At 38.9% G+C, this 20,705-nt stretch overlaps 1 protein-coding gene across 3 annotated transcripts in view; it reads left to right on the forward strand.

Annotated features, from left to right (window-relative positions):
- AGBL4 (ATP/GTP binding protein like 4) overlaps window positions 1-20,705 on the forward strand; it is a 1,469,133-nt gene that overhangs the window by 1,111,506 nt on the left and 336,922 nt on the right. The gene's annotated exons all lie outside the window — the stretch shown is intronic.

The following is a 20,705-nucleotide window of genomic DNA, read 5'->3' on the forward strand; positions in this document are numbered from 1 at the left end:
GGGACGATGGTGCCAGCAATAAACATTCAAGAGTGGGTATGGTGGTTCGTCTTTATCCATTGGTGATGTTCAAAATGTTTAACAGCCCTGGTGACTTCCTACTATGCTGGGCATTAATGCTTTGGTTACTGGACTAGGGAGACACGGTGTTCTGGGAAAAGGACTAGTGTAACAGAGTGGTCACATGGGTTGTGGGGGCGCTCTAGGAGTGGCTAATTACCAACAAATATGGAGGTTTTTCAGCATTTTAGTAACCAATATAGCTGTGCCATGGCATCCCTGCCTTACACCCAGCCTGTTACTGTATCCAGGGTCAGTTGGCTCACTTACAAGGAGACTGAGGAATTGTCCTTTGCAGGTACTGTCTCAGCACAGAGGCTGGTTATCTATCTATGTAACTGAGGTGTAAAACAATGATTACAAATGTTAGTTGGGTCTACCCAGTTCAGGTGATCTTATTATAGTCCACCTAATAGAGCTCCTTAAACTTGAGACTTTAGAAGAACAAAGATTAACTGGTTTGAAAATGTACAATATAACCCATAGAATGAACTGTGTTTAGCATGTATATAATTATAGAAATTCCAAATCATGAGCTAACCTAACTACAGTGGCTGTTGGGTGACATACCAATCCCTTCCCGCTGAGGTGCTGGTAAGGGATTGTCTTTGTCTTGGCTCATTGGCTGCTCTCCTTCGTGGTTGTGCTTTGTTCTGCCCCACATATGCTGACCTAGTTTGCCGGCTTTCACATCCCAGTCTCATCGGGTCACAGCTTGATATGATGCTGACATATGAGTTGGAGAGGGTTCTTGATCTGTCTTCAGTTGCTTGACAAGGAAACTTTTAGACTCTTGTTAACTGCATTTCTTTTGCACCAGCTCTTTCTGTTCTTAATTGCTATGGCATAAACTCAAGCAGAATAGTGGTGACTCTTGGTGCACTCCTTTTGGGCAAACTGTTAAGCACCGCCCGAATTTGTAATGGATTATACTGTTCCCTACTTTTAGGTGAGAAAAGATTATTTTCTGGGTCAAATCTTTTCAAAAGGCGTTTTGTGTCACACAAGTGTGCAGTACTGTACGTAGGCTACATCTGTGCGGTACTGTAAGATATGCACTTGTGAGATACCGATCCACAGGTCCCGGGGAAACTGAGCCCCCAAGGGCGTAGCCTGTCTCTACTCCAGTGTGCCAGACCAATATTAGCCATGTGTATCATGCCTACAAAAGGCTAGGAAGGATTACTAGACTATGTATTATCTAGACAGCTCTAGTCCATGTCAGCATCACTATTGTAACTGTCTCTCACTTTCAAAGTCACCCCCATCCTCCACTTCACCAGAAGCCGCCGCGGCTAGCAAGGGGCATGCTACCTCTCTGGGCTGCCAGTGGGAGGCGCTAGCTTGTTTGCACGCCTCACCAGACCATTCTCAACACAGAACTGCAGTCTGATGCTGCCACTTGTCATCAACTAGTAGCCTTCAGAAATGCTGGCTGGCAATTTGGAAGACGTGAAAATTTACGTTATCTTCTTTAAACTATTTCATTTATTGTGAATAATTTTGAATATACAGAAAAGAGTAGAGATAAAAGGAAGAGTCATTTACTGCCCTCCCCCACCAAACACCTTGGTTTTATCACATCAACGTTGTACCATCTATGCTACACAGTTCCCTATTTTAAAAAATATAGATCTAGTTGAGACTTCCCTGCATTCCTCGCTGATTGCATCTCCCCCCTTTGACCCAATAGGTAACCACTGTTATAAATTCAGTGTATAACTGCTTTAACTGGCATTGTTTTACAAATTCCTATAAATGATGTCACACTATAAATGTCATTCTGTGATTTTTCTCTCCTTATATTGTAAAGATTCATTCACGTAGATACATGTGGCTCTGGTTCAATTGTTTTTAACTGCTATATAGAATTTCACTTATAATTCTGTCACAATTTCTTTTTTTCATTTTATTGATCGTGATTTAGATTATTTCCAATTTTTTGCAATTTTAAACAATGCTACTAGGGCCATTTTATGCATGAGAATGAGAATTTATCTTGAGCATATAACTTGGAGAGGAATTACTGATTCTATGCATCTTCAAATTTACTATATAGTGGCCCGTTGTTTTCTAAAGTAGTTGAACAAATTTATACTTCAAACTATAACAGCAGCAAAGTACAATAGTTCCCATTGCTCTGAATCCTCCACTCTTGAAATCATCAAACTTATAAATAAATTTTTACTGGTTGTCATGATAAATGTGAAATGTTATCCCATTGATATTATTTGTTTTAATTGTTTATTTATTTGACTGCTTGGGGTCTTAATTGTGGCACACAGAATCTTTGTTGCATCATGTAGGATCTTTCCTTGTGGTGCTTGGACCCTCTCCTGTGGTGCTTAGGCTTATTTGCTCCTAAGCTTGTGGGGTCTTAGTTCCCCAGCCACTTCTCCTGCATTGTAAGGCAGATTCCTAACCACTGGACCACAAAGGAAGCCCACCACTGCTTTTATAATCTGTGTTTCCCTGATTACTGGTGGGATTGAATATCTTTTCATATGTTTATTGGCCACTTTGGTTTCTCCTGTGAACTGACTTTTCATATCATTTGTCCATTTCCTGTTGGGTTGCTACTGTTTATTGATTTTTAATTCTTTATTAGTTTGCATATTGATACTTTGTTGCTTAGTATGCATTGCAAATATCTTCTTCAAGATGATGGCTTGTGTTTTCTGATTTATGGAAGTTTCTTTTTTAATTTTAGCATAGTTGAATATGTGAATACTGCTTTATGAGCTTTGCTTTTGTGACTTAAGAAATCCTTCCCTACCTGAATATCATATTCTCCTGTATTCTAAAAGTTGTCAAGTTTTACGTCACATTTGGGTATTTATCTCATTTACATGACTGAACATTGTGTGTGATACGAATTAGGGATTTAATTCCTTATTTACATATGGATAGCCCATTATCTCAATACCATGTAATAACTAGTTCATCCTTTCTCCAATTATTAGCAGTTACACATCTGTCAAATATCAGTTTTCCTGTATACAGAATCTGTTTCTGAGCTTTCTGTACTGTACTATTTGTTTATCACTGTTAACCTGCTTTAACCCCATGTCTTGCTTACAATAAATCTTAATTTTAATATTGTCTCATAATTGGTAGGTTGATACCATTTACCTTGTCCTATTTATGTTTATCTTTTGAAAATACAATTATCTTTTCTTTTTAATAAAATCTAATAACCCATGCCTTATGACAGGTGAATTTAATCTGTTTACATTTATTATAAGTACAAATATATTTGGACATATTTCTACTGCTATATTTGTGCTTTCTGTTTATCATTTATTTTCTTTTTTCTTTTGCCTTGCCTTAATTTGGACTGAAAGTGAAAAATGTTAGTCTATCAGTCATGTCTGTCTATTTGCAATCCCATGGACTGTAGGCTGCCAGGCTCTTCTGTTCATTAAATACTTCAGGCAAGAATACTGAAGTAGGTTGGCAATTTCTTCTCCAGGAGATCTTCCCAACCCAGGGATCAAACTGGGGTCTCCTGCATTGCAGGCAGATTCTTTACCATCTGAACCACCAGAATACATTATGTTTTATATATTACCTATTTTTTACCCCATCTCTAGATTTTAATGCTACAGATTTTGTTTCTAACCTTAACTGTTTACCTTTTGGAAATATACTTAACTATCCTTTTTTTTTTTTTTTTTTTTTACAAAGTCTGAAGTTATTCAAAATATCTAAAGTCATTCAGCCACAAAAAAAGCCTTAGCATGCTTTAACTACCTATTAAATACTGCCCTGTCACCACCTAGTTATTATTGCTTAGACTTTTAAAAGTTAAACTTTTTCAAAAAAGAAAAGCAATGATGATGATGAAGACCCATTTGACTTTTCCCACACAGCTTATAAATTTTTGTGTTCTCCTATTAATTACATCTCAAGATTTTCCTGTTACCTTACTAAAGTGGATCCTTTAATAGCTATTTTAGTGAGAGTCCATGGGAAGCTATCTGGATCTGTATTTGTCCTTATTTTGACTTCTCTTTGGAATAATAGTTTGGCTAGGTATAAATTATAGCTTGAGGAAGATTTCCCTTTGTACTTTGAGGATTTTTTTTCTTTTTTTCCTGACATCCATAGTTGCTAGTGAGAAGTCTGCCATTATTTGTTTGCAGTAACTTATCTTTTATTGGGTAGGCTAAAAAAATTTTCCTTTTGATCTTCATGCTCTACTTTTTCATTTTAATAAGTCTAGATGTGAATTTATTTCTATTTACCCTTCTTGGTAGTCTGAGTACACTTTCTGCCTGAGAATCAATGTCTTTCTTTAATTTCGAGAAATTATCAGCAAATTACCCCTTCAAATGTTGCTTTCCCTTCAATCCTCTTCTTTAATAATTTCTTTAGATGAATGTTGGATTTTCTCAAGTTGCCCTCCATGGTTCTTTACTGACTTTTCATAATTTTTTATAATTTTATTTTAATGCACTGATTCTGAGTTACCCAAAAGTAACTTGAATTCATATTCACTTTTTGACCATATCTAGTCTAGATTTTTTCCTGTCTTTTTCAATATTTCAATGACTATCTATTTTTAATTTTGAGATTTCTAATTTTGTTCATATCCACCTGCTCTCATTTTATTTCTGCCTATTCTGTTTCATAATTTCTTATTCTGTCTTCATTTGTTTCTTCAAACATCCTCAATATGCTTATTTTAAAAGCTTTGACTGTTTTATAAAATAAGTTTCATCTGGAGTGAATTCAAGTTATAACTGTTGATTTTGTTTAGTATCGCTTTTAGCATTTAATTTCTTCATGCATTTTGAAATTTTAATTTGTAATATCACTTTGAGAAGGAAGTTTTCTGTTACTCTTTGTTCCCATCCCTGACCCCCCCAAAAAAAAATCTCCCACTATGCTCACATATCCCTATATGTTGGTTTTTACAGTTGACTCTATCCATAATTTCAGTACAGAACCTTACAGATATTGGGGATATGTCAGATCCAGTGACAAAAAGTCAGCAGGATAGCTTGGCATTGCTTCCGATTGCTATGTCTATATCCCTCACTTCTCTAGGCCTATATAGCACATAGGGGCTATCTCCCAGAATCTGCACCAGGCTTTTATTTTTCTAGGCTCCTTCCATAACTGGGAAGCCCCACCCGTGGTCCTTGTTCTAAGCCGAAGACCTTATCTCTGGTCCTCATCTCCTATAGAACACTTTAATGAGTCTCACAGGAGTCCAAATTTCAGCAGCTACTGCCTGCTTCTAGATCCAGATCTCAATAAGCAAGTAGCCTCAGGAGCATGTATAGCATTTTGCATTTGTGCTTTTCAGTTTCATGGAGATATGTCTCTTGCAATGGAGCCCAGCTATATATTTTCATTTCTTTTTTCATGTATTATTCAAAATTACCATTTAATGGGAATGAATGGGTTTATTGCAGCATGAACTTATTTACTCATTTGGCCCAGAAGACCAACTATAGTTTTTTCCTTACTTTTTGAAGGTTTATTCTATTATAACCTCTTCAATAGAAGGGAGGCAATATGAGAAAATATTTTTCTCCTATCCAGGTGAAATTTTTACCACCAGATTGATAAAAGAGACTGCTACTTTTTGCATGTATATATATATGTGTATACACACATATATATATATACACATATATATAAACATGCAAAAAGTAGCAGTCTCTTTTATCAATCTGGTGGTAAAAATATACAAATATATCAGAGAAGGCAATGGCACCCCACTCCAGTACTCTTGCCTGGAAAATCCCATGGGTGGAGGAGCCTGGTAGGCTGCAGTCCATGGGGTCTCGAAGAGTCGGACACGACTGAGCGACTTCACTTTCACTTTTCACTTTTCAGCATTGGAGAAGGAAATGGCAACCCACTCCAGTGTTCTTGCCTGGAGAATCTCAGGGAAGGGGGAGCCTGGTGGGCTTCCGTCTATGGGGTCGCACAGAGTCGGACACAACTGAAGTGACTTAGCAGCAGCATACAAATATATATGTAGTTTTTTAAATTTATAATGATCTATATAAACTGCTACATTTGAATATAATGTGAACATTTTTCAATATTATTAAATATTCTCAAAGAGAGACTTTTATATAGCTGAAACACATTCTATTTTAAATTTATCTCTTGTTATATATTGGTTTGGTATAGTCTCTAAGTCATGTCCCACTCCTTTGCAACCCCAAGGACTGCAGCCTACCAGGCTCCTCTGCCTGTGGGATTTTCCCAGGCAAGAACACTTGAGTGGGTTGCCATTGCCTTCTAAAATTATTGCATATTAAATTATCCCTGATGATTTAGTTATAAATAACACCACAGTGAACATTCTTGTATAAATATGTTTGTGCACATCTTTAATTGTTTCTTTAGGGAAAATTCCTAGAATGAGAATTACTAAGAAAAGGTATACGTAGTTTACTAGTCATGACAGTCTACATTACATTGAAGTAACAATGATGTCAAAATTACAGAGACTTAAAAAGCATCGCTGTGTTTTTTACTTTTGATACGTGTCTCTCATGGGCTGGCATAAGTTCTGCTCTGCATCATCTTCACTCTGGCATCCAGCTGGCCAAGCATCCTCTATTTGGAACACTGCTGTGTCTCAGTTTGGGTTCCCTAAGAAGTCAAACTTGAGACAAAGATTTTCATTTCAATAGTTTATTTAGGAGGTGATCCCAGAGACCTTGTTGAGAGATGAAGTAAGATTTGGGAAAAGGAAAAAAAAAGTTAAGAAAGATTCATTATCAAGCAAGCTACAACTGTTGGTAACTGGAATTTAATCCTTCAGGAGAACCCTGGAAGTCAGTAGAAAATAAGCCTCAGAGATATTCCTGAAGGGCACAGGCGTGGGAGTGAGGGTGGGGGTGTTAATTTCCTGACACTTCTAATCTGCTTGATATGTGGACACAGCAGATTCCAGTGGCCAGAGAAAGTCCTCAAGAGAAATTTGCAGATGTCAGCAATTGGAAAGTATTCAGTATGTGCAGAAATAATAAGTGCCAGGAGAATATGTGGGATTGCAGGAAAGTACTGACAGCCCCTGCCATTGGGTCATCATGGCAGAGGGAAAGGGAGAGCGAGCGAATCATGTACCTTCTCTTAAAAATTTTTAGAAAGGATCACTCTTGCCCAATTTTCCTTGGTCAAAGCAACTCATATGACAACTTCTAATTCAACAGGGTAGAGATATTGACTCTTCCTACACGAAAGGGCACTGCAGTGAGAAAAGCTAGAATATTTGGCAATGGTGAATATACCTTTTTACACTTCTAGAAAGATTTTTATGTTCCCACCATCAAAGTCCTGATCATAGCTTTAAATAAAAATAACAGCTTTACTGAGATTATAATTCACATCCATAAAATCCATCCTTTAAAGTGCACCATTTACATTACATAAAGTGTACCATGTAGTGGTTTTCAGTACATTTACAGAATTGTACAATCACCACTAATTCCAGAACATTATTATTACTCCAGAAAGAAATTCTGTACCCATTAACAGTCATCCCCCATTTTTGCCTTCCCCTAGGCCCAGCAACCACTAATTTACTTTTTATCTCTATGGATTTGCCTATTCTAGATATCTCATATAAATGAAATTGTACAGTATGTGGCCTTTTGTGACCGGATTCTTTTTTTACTTAACATGTTTTCAAGGTCCATCCATACTCTAGCATGTATCAGTACTTCACTCCTTTTTATTGCCAAATAATATTCCATTGAATTGATGTATCATAATTTGTTTATCCATTCATCTATTGATGAACATTTCAGTTGTCTACATTTCTTGGCCATTGTGGATAATGTTGCCATAAACATTTGTGAACAAGTAAAAACCATGTTTTGAGTTCTCTTGGACATACATCTAGGAAATGAATGGCTGGATCATTTGGTAAGCGTCAAGGTAAACATTTTGAGAAACTGCAAAAGTGTTTTCTAAATTAGCTGTGTCATTTACATTCTCATCAGCAACATAGGGTGCTTCCGATTTCTCCCCATCCTCTCTAACACTTGTTATTATCGATCTTTTAATTTATAGTCATCCTAGTGGGTATGAAGCAGTATCACGTAATAGTTTTGGTTTGCATTTTCCCAGTGACTTATGACGTTGAATATGTTTTAATGTGCTTATTTGCCACTTGTGTATCTTTTTTGGAAAAATGTTAGCAAGTTATTTCCCCCTCCTGATATCAATTAGGTTACATTTGTCTTTTTATCATTGAGTTGTAAAAGTTTTTAAATACTATTCTGAGTACAAGGTCTTTTGTCAGATACGTAATTTTAAAATATGTTTTCCTGTTCCATGGGTTCTTTTCATTTGCTTGATGGCATTTAAAATAAACCAAAAAAATTTTTTATTTTGATGAAGTTCAATTTATCTACTTTATTGCTTATACTTTTGGTATCATTTCCAAGAAAACATCGCCTAATGTCACAATGATATACTCCTATGAGCTAATTTTTGTATGATATGAGATAGGACTCCAATTGGTCTATTTGCGTGTGGTTGTCCAGGTTTGCTAGCACCATTTGCTGGAAAAACTGTTCTTTCTCTTATTGATTTATCTTGGCACCTTGTCAAATGCTCATTAACTTTTTGACAGTATAGACTAAAAGGACAGATTTAGGAAGTATCTAAACATCAGCATTCAGTGTCAGAACTGACACTTCACATATTTTTCACACAATTTCCCTCACTGTCCCATTAAACAGGCATAGTCTTTCCTGATTTGCTGATGAGAAATGAAGGTGCTACACAATTAAAATTGCCCACATAAATGCAGTTAATAAGTAAATGCTAGAGTCAGGGTTCTTGCCTGGAGAATCCCAGGGACGGGGGAGCCGTCTGGTGGGCTGCCGTCTATGGGGTTGCCCAGAGTCGGACACGACTGAAGCGACTTGGCAGCAGAGTCAGAATTCAAATCCAGTTTGCTCTGATTCTGTATCAGACTGTTGCTTTTTCTATTGCTACATAAGAATACTACTTTCTGTGTGATATTGGCCCACAGAATCTTCTTTCTCAGACAGAATTAAAGCTGACCTACTTTGCTGTTGATAAGGAAAGTGTGAAATGTCGGAGACATCACAGGCATGGGTCTTTTCCACTAACGAGGCTACATCTTGAAAAGACAATTGATTTCCTAAAATATTGCAGAAACCTCCAGAAAAAATCACAACTAGAATGGTTTCTGATTGCAAATATGCACACAAAATATTTTTATCACCTCTTAACCTTGTTAAAACAATACCTAGGTTATATGGTGATAGACTAAACCTGCTGATCATTACATAACAACTTTGGACTTTATCTCCAATGAAAGTCCCCCATGATGTAAATGTAGCCACTCTGAAGACTATAGGAACAAGAGAGCCCAAACTAGCCATTATTCCTGCTTCACGGCCATCTTCAGAGCTAGCATAGCCTCTGGAGCCAGTCCAGGGTGGCCATGACCAGGAGAGAAGCCGAGTCAGGGAACTCCTGACCTCACAGCCAGCAGTTAGCAGCACAGTGGATATGCACTGGGAGGATGGTTCAAAAACTGCATGTACATCATTAAAACAACTTTAAAGAGATCTTTAAAGGAGATAAATAAATTGTTCCTAGTCCCACAGCCTAAGCACAATGCAAAGTCACTTCAGTCGTGTCCGACTCTGTGCGACCCCATAGACAGCAGCCCACCAGGCTCCCCCGTCCCTGGGATTCTCCAGGCAAGAACACTGGAGTGGGTTGCTATTTCCTTCTCCAATGCATGAAAGTGAAAAGTGAAAGTGAAGTCGCTCAGTCGTGTCCAACTCTTAGCAACCCCATTTATTGCAGCCTATCAGGCTCCTCTGTCCATGGGATTTTCCAAGCAAGAGTACTGGAGTAGGGTGCCATTGCCTTCTCCGCCTGAGCACAATACAGAACCTAATTCTATTTATACATTTTCCTTTTCAGTTCTTGTCTATATGCAGAAACATATTTACATAATTGCAATCACAGTAAGTTTTTATGTACATCTTTTTTCACTTAACATTATTTCATAAACAATCTTCATGTCGCTATGTAGTTTACATACTTACCATCTTTTTATAATAACTTTCTCTATTAAAAGATGGCACATGCCCATGGTGCAAATTTTGAAAAACACAGATAAGTTATCTCCCAGAGGCAATCACTGTTTAATATTTTAACACATTTACTTCTTTGCCTTTTTCCTATGCATGTTTAATTTTGTTTTACATGGTTGAGATCATATAGAATATAAAATTTTATCCTGATTTTTCACTTACTATTACAACAGAAATATTTTCCCATGCCAATGATGTTGTATATTTAACTTGATTTTATTTTTCCATCTTATGAATAATTTATCAACCTTTGTGTATATATTTGTGCCTACATTTTAGGTTATTGTCTCAAGATAAATTACTAGGGATGGAATTACTTAGATCCATGAACATTTTATGAGCATTTTAAAGGCACACTTATTTTTAAAAGCTCTAGACTCTTCCATCTTTTATATGTAGCCTGGCTTACAAAAATACATGTCTTACTGTTGTACGTTTGTGCTATATCCAGATGTTTTTCTCTTATAAATGACTCTACCATAAAATTATTTGTGAAAAAAACTTTTACTTCTTTTGCATAAGTTTTATTTTTGGCCATTTTAAAAGTAGAATTGCTGGGCCAAAGAGCATTAATATGTTTAAGGAATTATTAAGTCTTACTGCCAACTCATTTTCCAGAAAGGTTGTATCAATTTACATTCCCACTTCCATCCACCAACCTACATCATTCTTGTCAACAATGAAAAACCACAGCATCGGGTGTTACTCAGAAGATTTATTAAATCTAAGTAAACAAATTTTAAAATCTGAAAAACATTTAAAGGCAGAGAGAAACGTGTTTGTTCTCATAGTCGCCTGGAGACAAACTAATTACTATGTTCCTAGAATATTTCTCCTGGGAAATCTTTATAGGATGCCGTATCCCAGGACTCAGGTGAGGAGGTTAATGAGAAGGGATCAAGGGCCCCATCTTGAAGTATCCAGGTGGGTGGAGTGTGCTCTGAGAAGGGGATTTGGAGGCATGGTATCCAAAATGCCATAGCTAATCAGCATGAGGTTGGTCAGGTAAAGAAGGAGCTAGCAAGACCTTGGCCATCAGACTGAATGCAGGCCAAGAGGAACAGAAATGCAGTACACAAAAGGGGAAATTAGGAATTATATAAATAGGAATCTTTAAACACAACCTAAATTGCCTTAGGCAAAAATAAGTAATTCATTAGTTCATAGGTAATCCAGAAATAAATCTGCCTTCCTGTGAATCTTGATATAGAGCTCCTGCGACCCAGCTTGTTTTTCTTCTTCTCTTAACTCAATTTGCTCTTAACTGCATTTCCAGGCCACATATTGTCTCAGGATGGCAGAATGTACATTGTCCCAAATTCCAGTCAAGTAGGAAAAAGCAAGAGACGCTCATCCAGAAGTCCCAACAGAATCTCTGTTGCTTCATTCTATGATTGGGTCATTATGACTTCATCTTTAAACAAGTATCTGTGTACAGGGAAAGCTACTGTGCTAATTGGCTGAGAGTTGAGTTATAAAAATCATTCATGGTGGATAAATTGAGGCCTGACATTCCCTGGTGGCTCAGTTGGTAAAAAAATCCACCTGCCAAATGCAGGAAATGCAAGAGACTCTGGTTCAATCCTAGGGTCGGGAGAAGGAAACGGCAACCCACCCCAGTATTCTCGCCGGGGAAATCCCATGGACAGAGGAGCATGGTGGGCTACAGTCCATGGGGTCTCAAGAGTTGAACACAACTTACAACTAGACCACCACCATTACCTGGAAATGGCCCAAGACCAACTGTGTAAATTACAAGGTCTGAGAGTAGAGCAAACATTTATCTATTCTGTCGCAGCCCTTCTATTGAAAATTATAGACCCAACAGCGGTTTCACATCTAGAATCTCTGGGCAGAGACAGGACTCATCATCAAATGGAGGCTGTTCCTTGGACCCAGGGAGGGCCTTCCTGGTTAAAGCTAGACCCATACAAGTATCTAGGAGTGTTGAGACCAGGCACCAGGTCCTGGGATAGCAGCCAGAGAACAGGACCTAAGCTTAACTGACATAAAGCTGGATGCCAGCCTTATCTGGGAGTCAATCTTTCAACAGTAAAGTATGGGAACCAAGTAGACCTGACTTCCAATCTTGATTCTCTCATTTCTTGGCTCCATGCCCTTGGGAAAATTGTGTAACTACTTTGTGACTTAGTGTTCCACTAAATATGGGTGCATCTATTGAGAGCATCATAAGATTTTTATCTTTCATTTTATTAATGGTGTGTATCATTTATTGAATCACATGTTGAACCATCGTTACACACCAGAAATAAATCCCATGTATGATCCTTTTTAACATGCTGTTGAATTTTGTTTGCTAGTTTTTTGTTGAGAATTTCTGCATTTATATTCATTGAGGAGGTTGACCTATAGTTTTCTTTACTTGTAATGTCCTCATCTAGCTAGATATCAGGGTAATGCTGACTTCATAAAATGAGCTATGGAGTGTTCCAGTGTTCCATCCTCTTTAGTTTCTTGGAAGAACTTGAGAAAGATTGGCATTAATTCATCTTTAAATGTTTGGTTGAACTCATCAATGAAAAAATCTGGCCCTGGCTGTCCTTTGTTAGGAAGTTTGATATTACTACTTCAAACTCCATAGTCACTATTAGTCTGTTTAGATGTTCTGTTTCTTCCTGATTCATTCTTGGTAGGTTGTATGCTTCTAGGATTATATTTCTCTTTTTTCTAGCTTGTCTAATTTGGTGACATATAATTGCTCATAGTAAGAAGTATCTTAATATGCTCCAAGTGAACACAAAAGCAGGCATATGTTCTCTGCACTCTTAATTCATTTATTTATCTACTTATTTATTGTACATGTGTTCAACAGCAGGGGAGAAATAGAAGAGCAAGAGATTTGTAGTGCATACACACATGATGTGTTCATATCCTACATCTTCCACTTACAGTTTGACCTTGGGAAGTTCTATTAGCTTTCTTGTGCTTTGCTTTCATTTTTACCATCTATAAAAGCACAGGATGATAATAACACTTGTTAGAATTTTGTGAAGATTAGATATGATATATGTAAAGTGGTTAGAATAGTAAATTGCATGACCTGTAGATTTTAAATAAATAACTACTATTGGGATTGCATTGTTTTGTGACCAACTATGCCAAAGCTTAGCAGTTTCAAGCAATAATCAATGTTTGTTATTTCACATTGTTTGTGTGGATAATGAATCTAGGAGCAGCTCAGATATGTAGTTTTGGCTCAGGATCTCTCATAAGGTCGCAACTAAGATGTCAGCCAAAGCTGCAGTTATCTGAAGGCTTGAGTAGGGCTGGAAGATCATCTTTCAAGATAACTAATTCACCTGGACGGCCATTTTCTGCTATCTTTTGCCAAAAGGCTTCTGTTCTTTGCCACATAGGTTTTTCGATAGGGCTGCTTGAGTATCCTCACAATATGACAACTGACTTCCTTTAGAGTGACTAATCAAAGGGACAGAAGGTAGAAGCTGAAGTGTTTTTTATAGGAATCTAGGAAGTCATACCTTGTCATTCTAATAATAATCTATTAATGATACAATTCAGTCTTTTCATTATGGAAAGAGACTATACAAGGACTTGAATACTAGGAAAACCTGAGAATCATTCAGAGCCCATCTTGGAGACCAACTACTAAAATGCTAATAATGATGATTATAATTATCAATACTATATCATTGGCTCCTTTCAGACCCAGACTTGCCTTTTTCATTCCTCCAAGGATTCTCCCCTTCATCCCAGGATATATGAGCAATGGCCTGGCCTTTTGAAATTGGCAGGGGTTTCTGAGAAAAGTATTAAGAATTGTCTAGCTTCTATATCTTTCATAAACAAACAGCTACATTTGTCCATCTGTATCTTTCTGTACTAACATTGATCAGAACTTTAAGGGGCTTTGCCTTGGTCTCAAAAGTGAGAAATATTTTGGTTCACTGGACTAAGAAAAATAAGATCTCTCATTTAGGAAAAGAAGGTTGTGTGCCCCATTGTCTAATTCCCAACTTATATCAAAGCCTTTTGCACTTTTGGTAAATGGGTGTTGGACTGCCACTGAGTAGAGGCCAGCTGTGGTTCAAGTGTGTGTACCTGAAATTCCTAGAGACTAGGGACACAGTGGCATGTCATAGAGGGTGGTGCATATCTTTCATCCTCTTGGTCTAAAATATTATCATGGACAATGATGAGGACAGACTTCAAGAATGTGGGATTTACTAACTCACCATTGCCAGTGCTTACTCAGCACTACTGGAACAGAAAAATAAAGTGTCACTATGACCAAAAAAAAAAGAGAGAGAGAGAGTAAAAATAAAGAGAAACAGAGGGAGAGGGAAAGAAAAGGAAAGAAATTCTAGGTAGTATTCAATGAAAACTTTAGGATTAGCTGAACCAGGGTTCAAATCTTATCCATACCATTTACTCTTTAATGATTTTAGACAAAATGCAACCTCAGAGAGCTTCAGCTCTTTCATTCTAAGATGGGCTGCTAATACTGACTTCAAAGGGTTGTTGCATTAGTTGAAGTAATATATCTGGCATAAATAAAGTCCTTCTTCAAGGATGGTCACTGCAGATAACTTACTTGTTTTTCTAACTTATTTGGCACCAATTTATTAGGTTGGGCTTCCTTGGTGGCTCAGACAGTAAAGAATCTGCTTGCAATACAGGAGATACATGTTCAGTTCCTGAGTCTACAAGATCCCCTGGAGAAGGCAATGGCAACCCACTCCAGTATTCTTACCTGGAGAATTCCATGGACAGAGGGCCTGGAGGGCTAGAGTCCATGAGGTTGCAAAGAGTAGGACACAACTAAGCAAATAACACTATTAGGTTAGTCTCTGAAATGCTGGAAAGGTCTGTCTTTGGCACCTGGGTACAATTTCCTTACTTCCAGATGATGGCTGAACCACTGTCTTATAAACCTGATATACTTCTCTCTGCTGCTGCTAAGTCGCTTCAGTCGTGTCCGACTCTGTGTGACCCCATAGACGGCAGCCCACCAGGCTGCCTGGTCCCTGGGATTCTCCAGGCAAGAACACTGGAGTGGGTTGCCATTTACTTCTCTCTAGAAACAAACAAACAAAAAACGGCAGGGGGAGAGGGAAATCAGCCCAGCTCAGATGAGTTCCATTCTTGGATGGATGGCTGGATGACCTGCACAAATCCCTTCTGGTAAAGATTATTGGAAGACTGGTTTGTTAGAGAAGAGTTTAATTGCAATGATGAAAGGAGAATTGGTGGTTTTCAGCTGCTTTCAGGGGAAACAAAACTTGAATTTTCCACATCTAGTGTAATTAAATTTGTGAGGTGGGCTCAGTTCCAGCCTTAAAATGTACATTGGAAGCCTCTAATATCACTTCACTACACTGTCTTAGAGACCAGGACCTCATGAATACATCTCCTCACGCTCTGGCCTCTGCCCATGTTTTATACCCTAGGGTTAACTGACAGGGGCTGTCTCAGGAACATGTTCATGGTATTCCCACTGTTTTCTATCCTGACTCTCTCTCTCCTTTTTTCACTCCAAATCCCTGGATCTTTCTTTCCTTCCTCCATGAAGGTTCAAAGGAGGGGCAACCTAACCAACTTCTCTTTACTGGAGGGGATAATGAGAGTGAGTGGCAATAATGGCCACGACTGGCTTTGATATAGCACATTACAATGGGAAAGTCAAATACTTTGTTTAAATAACACAACAATGCTATGAGGTTGGCATCTTTATCTTAGGGAAATGATAAAATTTGTCTAAGTTCACAAAATTACTGCAGATGGTGACTGCAACCATGAAATTAAAAGATGCTTACTCCTTGGAAGGAAAGTTATGTCCAACCTAGATAGCATATTCAAAAGCAGAGACATTACTTTGCCAACAAAGGTCCATCTAGTCAAGGCTATGGTTTTTCCTGTGGTCATATATGGATGTGAGAGTTGGACTGTGAAGAAGGCTGAGTGCCAAAGAATTGATGCTCTTGAACTGTGGTGTTGGAGAAGACTCTTGAGAGTCCCTTGGACTGCAAGGAGATCCAACCAGTCCATTCTAAAGAAGATCAGCCCTGGGATTTCTTTGGAAGGAATGATGCTAAAGCTGAAACTCCAGAACTTTGGCCACCTCATGTGAAGAGTTGACTCATTGGAAAAGACTCTGATGTTGGGAGGGATTGGGGGCTGGAGGAGAAGGGGACGACAGAGGATAAGATGGCTGGATGGCATCACTGACTCGATGGCCATGAGTCTGAGTGAACTCCTGGAGTTGGTGATGGACAGGGAGGCCTGGCATGCTGCGATTCATGGGGTCGCAAAGAGTCGGACTCGACTGAGCAACTGAACTGAACTGAACTGAAGTTCACAAAAGCTTCTAGTTGGAAAACTCAGAGCTTAAACTCAGGTTTTCTGACTAACATCCAGTGGACTTCTGTCTTCTCAGCCAGTCACAAGTGCTGGTTCATCCAGAGTGTGTGCAGAGATATTAAAAGGAAAACCAAATGAGAGAAGAACTCATTTTACTGCAAAAATAGGTATTAGGATAAGAAACAGTTATGAAGCCTGAGATAAAAGTTAAAATTTCCTGTGTTCACACAGAAAATTAAGCAGAAAGATTAGAGCAAAATCAGACACCAAACCCCACCCCCTGTGTATAACAAGCTAATTTAGTAATCCAACACTTCTTAAATCCACTGTGCCTGTCCTTGAGTGCACGTGTGCTCCGTCACTTAAAGAGTCGTGTACGACTCTTTAAGACGCTACGGACTGTAACTCTCCAGGCTCCTCTGTCCGTGGGATTCTCCAGGCAAGAATAATGGTGTGGGTTGCCACGCCTTCCTCCAGGGATCTTTCTGACCCGGAGATCAAAACCCCATCTCTTTTGTGTCCTGTGTGGGTAGGCGAGTTCTTTACCACTGGCACCACCTGGGAAGTCTGTCCCTGCCCTTACTGAACCGCAAAGCCAGATGATTCTGGGATCTGGCAGGCTTCAGGAGGGCTAAGCCGCCTCAGTTGAATGAATGGGCTGCTATAGAGTCTGGGATCTAGAACCAAGCAGGCCATCACTGCCTGCTGAGCTTAGAAAGCCACCTACATGGTTCCATGTAAAAATCCTTCATTTGTTCTCAAAGCATGGTCCCTGGATCACTTATAACAAAATTGTCCAGGGTTTTGTTTGTGGTTTTGGGCTGGCTAGTTCACTGAACTCCAGACAGGGGCTGCTGGGAGAATATTCTAACCCTAGGGCAGAGCTGTGGTATCAAAAGAAAAATATCAAAAAGCATTTTAAAGAACCATGCAGTGATTTAACCAGGAAAGAGAGTCCAGTATGCCTGTCAGTCCAGAATAATGAGGGCCAGTGAAGGTGAGGAATGTCAGGTAAGAAGTAGCAAATGAGAAATACCCAGAGCAGTGCCATCCACAGACTGGTGCTGGCGTGCCAACTGTTTGTCACAATGAGATAAGGACAGAAATTGAGGGAAAGTATTTAGAAACTTTAATAGCAATTTGACATTGCTTCTGCATCCAACTTCATGATCAGTAGACTTTTCCAAATTATCATTTTGTGATTAGAAAGAAAGCACTGGTAGAAGAGAATTCAGGAAATGTCACCCAATATAGATATCCAAATTTTTATGCAGTCCTGACACACATTTGTACAAGTAGTTTAGGTTTATTAAAGATGACGAAGGCCAGTTTTTAATCACAAGTCAGCACATAGTCGGTGCCTAGAAATGAACTTAATAAGAAGGCCATTTTCCTCTTCATCAGCTGTCAATCTGAGTAGGTCTTGTGACCCACCAGCCTGAAGTCTGAAGTCCTGCTCCCGCCTGCTTCATTACTGTCCTTTTAAGATCTGGCTGTTCTAGGCCGGCTCACCTTCTGCAGAAACCAGGGTTCTCCTCCCAGCTACCTGGAGCCTAAGTGGTGTTTGGTAAAGTTTAAACAACCTCATGTAGGGTGGTTGAAAAGCAATCTCCATTTCTTTTGAATAAGAAGAAAGAAAGGACAAAAAGACACCGCCCCGCTTTTCCTCCACTTGCTCATTAGGATTCTGGGTTACAGCAGTGGTGCCTGGCCACTCTAATTGGATCCGTGCGCACACAGGTCTGCGAGGCTCCATTGAACGCTGACATTTCTAACTAACTGACCTTTTCAGGACCACTGGTACTCCCATAATGAGTGTGCAGCAGCATTGTGTAGACACAATACGGCAGACTTCACAGCGCCTAAAGAATGTTGGATTGAAAACTATTCAGAATTCCCAATCTCGAGTTAGCAAAATGAGAGAATTGGGTCCCAACATTCATCAGCGTATTATTGCACAGGTATCGATTTCAATGCCCTTTCATTTCTTTCAGAAAAAAAAAAATGTTGTATTATAAAGGTCTAAATTAACTTTTGTTCTGTTATTTTTTCCCCTGTACCTATAAAAAGGTCAGATACATTCATAAGGCTAGGATAGATTTGCTGGATATAAGCACAGAGATAGCAATCAACCTTCACATAACCTTTAAGAAGACATCAGCTCTTCCATGAACAATAATTGATGTACTCATTAAGGCTGTGAAATTCTTCAGGACTCACCTAAAGGAGAACAGTTATAGGGGCCAGTGGCAAAAATGTTGTTTAGGGCAATAAGATAATGATGCAGATATTTGAAATGGTTGTGGTCCATTCAGTATTGCTGGGACAGGAAGGGGACTTAGAAAGGAGGCTAACAGGATGGATAAGGAGAGCAGCAGACTTCACACTGCCCTGCAGGGACAACATTGGCTTGGCCCAGGCAAGATGGGATGTGACTTCCAAGTGTCTCCTGGGTTCACAACAGAAAGTTAAAATCTTTTTTCTCTCTGTAAATGAAGAAGGAGCATTATGGATTTATCAGATCTTCTGTCTTCCCTCTGAGAAAGATGTGGAAGTGACAGCTTTTCTGAGACACTACCAGTGATAAATGTATGTTTGGCCCTTCCTTTGTGTCCTTCTGGAGAATTATACTTTTCCATTAACATACCCAGTTCTAAAATTAGGTTGCCAAAAAACTATGTTTTAGAAGTATTTATGAGCACAGCCCACGTGCCATAGTGAAGTCGCTCAGTTGTGTCCAACTCTTTGCGGCCCCGTGGACTGTAGCCCACCAGGCTCCTCCATCCATGGGATTCCCCAAGCAAGAATACTGGAGTAGGTTGCCATTTCCTTCTCCAGGAGATCTTCCTGACCCAGGGATCGAACCCAGGTCTCCCGCATTGCAGGCAGACGCTTTAACCTCTGAGCCACCAGGGAAGCCTGCCCATGTGCCATGTTCTGTGCTTAATACTGAGAGGAATCTAAAAAATTATCTAATTTCATTTCTGTTGACTTCCAGCAAACCAGTAAATGTTTCATAAACATTTTTTGTGTTAAGAACTAGGTATAAAGAGACAAATAAGATGTAATCTCTACCCCCCAAAGGCATTTACAGTCCAGAACTCTCTGCATTTATTTCGAAGATGAGTGTTGAGGGTCTCCCTCATGCAAAGTCCTTTACTATGCAAGGTACTGTTCATTTTATATTAGCTAAATCCTAACTACCATCTTGTGATTGTAAATATTAGTACCCCATTTTGCAGAAGCAGCAGCTAAAGTTTGAGGGCAATGAGACAGGCTGTGTGATTCACTCAGAATTACACAGGTTGTAAGTAGCTAAGCATGCTGACACCAGGGTCTGGAGTTTTTTGCTTCTTTTCTTTATGGAAGGGTCCTCTTTGACCTGAATTTAATCTATTCATACAGGAGTGGAGAAGTTTCTGGTAGAGTAACTCTTTTTTATTGGGTAACTTCCATGTACAAAGGCATAATTATATCTCATAATTATGAGAAAAGCATGATACCGTAATTGATATGCTCATTAATTCTGGGCATTTCTTTAGGACTAAGCAAAAGAAAGTGGTTGTGGAGTATATTATCTAACTCAGGAGTAAGAAACACAAAAAACATATGACACATGGATGGACAATCACTTATCTCTGGTACCTGGATTCGGTTTCAAAATCTCTCTATACAATACTCCAGTCACTAATCATTGATTGACATCTGGCACATGAGATAAAACCTACTTACTTACCTGAACTAGACTAACTACTTCTCTTTGCATAATGAAGTAACTGTGCCAAGAATGGAGAGAGGACTTGCCTAAGGCCTTGAAGTGAACCAGTGGCAGCTGAGGGAATTATAGATCCTGGCACTTTTAAGAAGGATATCTAAGGCCTAAAGCCTGAGACAGCGTCAACACCAGTGGGGATATAGGCAGGACTTACTGCTTGCTTCCTCTGATCTGTACCTGCTACATGTATCCTGCTACACGTACCACCCACCATTCATTTTACCTACGAATTACCAATACCAGCACTGGGGAGACTCAAAATAACCCAGGTATAGCGCCAGCTCTGATGTGTTTGTTTGCTTATCAAGAGTGCAATCCATGTAAGGTACAAATGAGTAAATGCATATAGTTTGATAAAAGGAACAATTGGCTTAAATATAAGGTACAGGTGGAAGCAAAGAGACACGGGATCC

Source organism: Bos indicus x Bos taurus, chromosome 3 (genome assembly GCF_003369695.1).
Source record: "Bos indicus x Bos taurus breed Angus x Brahman F1 hybrid chromosome 3, Bos_hybrid_MaternalHap_v2.0, whole genome shotgun sequence".
Lineage (NCBI taxonomy): Eukaryota > Metazoa > Chordata > Mammalia > Artiodactyla > Bovidae > Bos > Bos indicus x Bos taurus.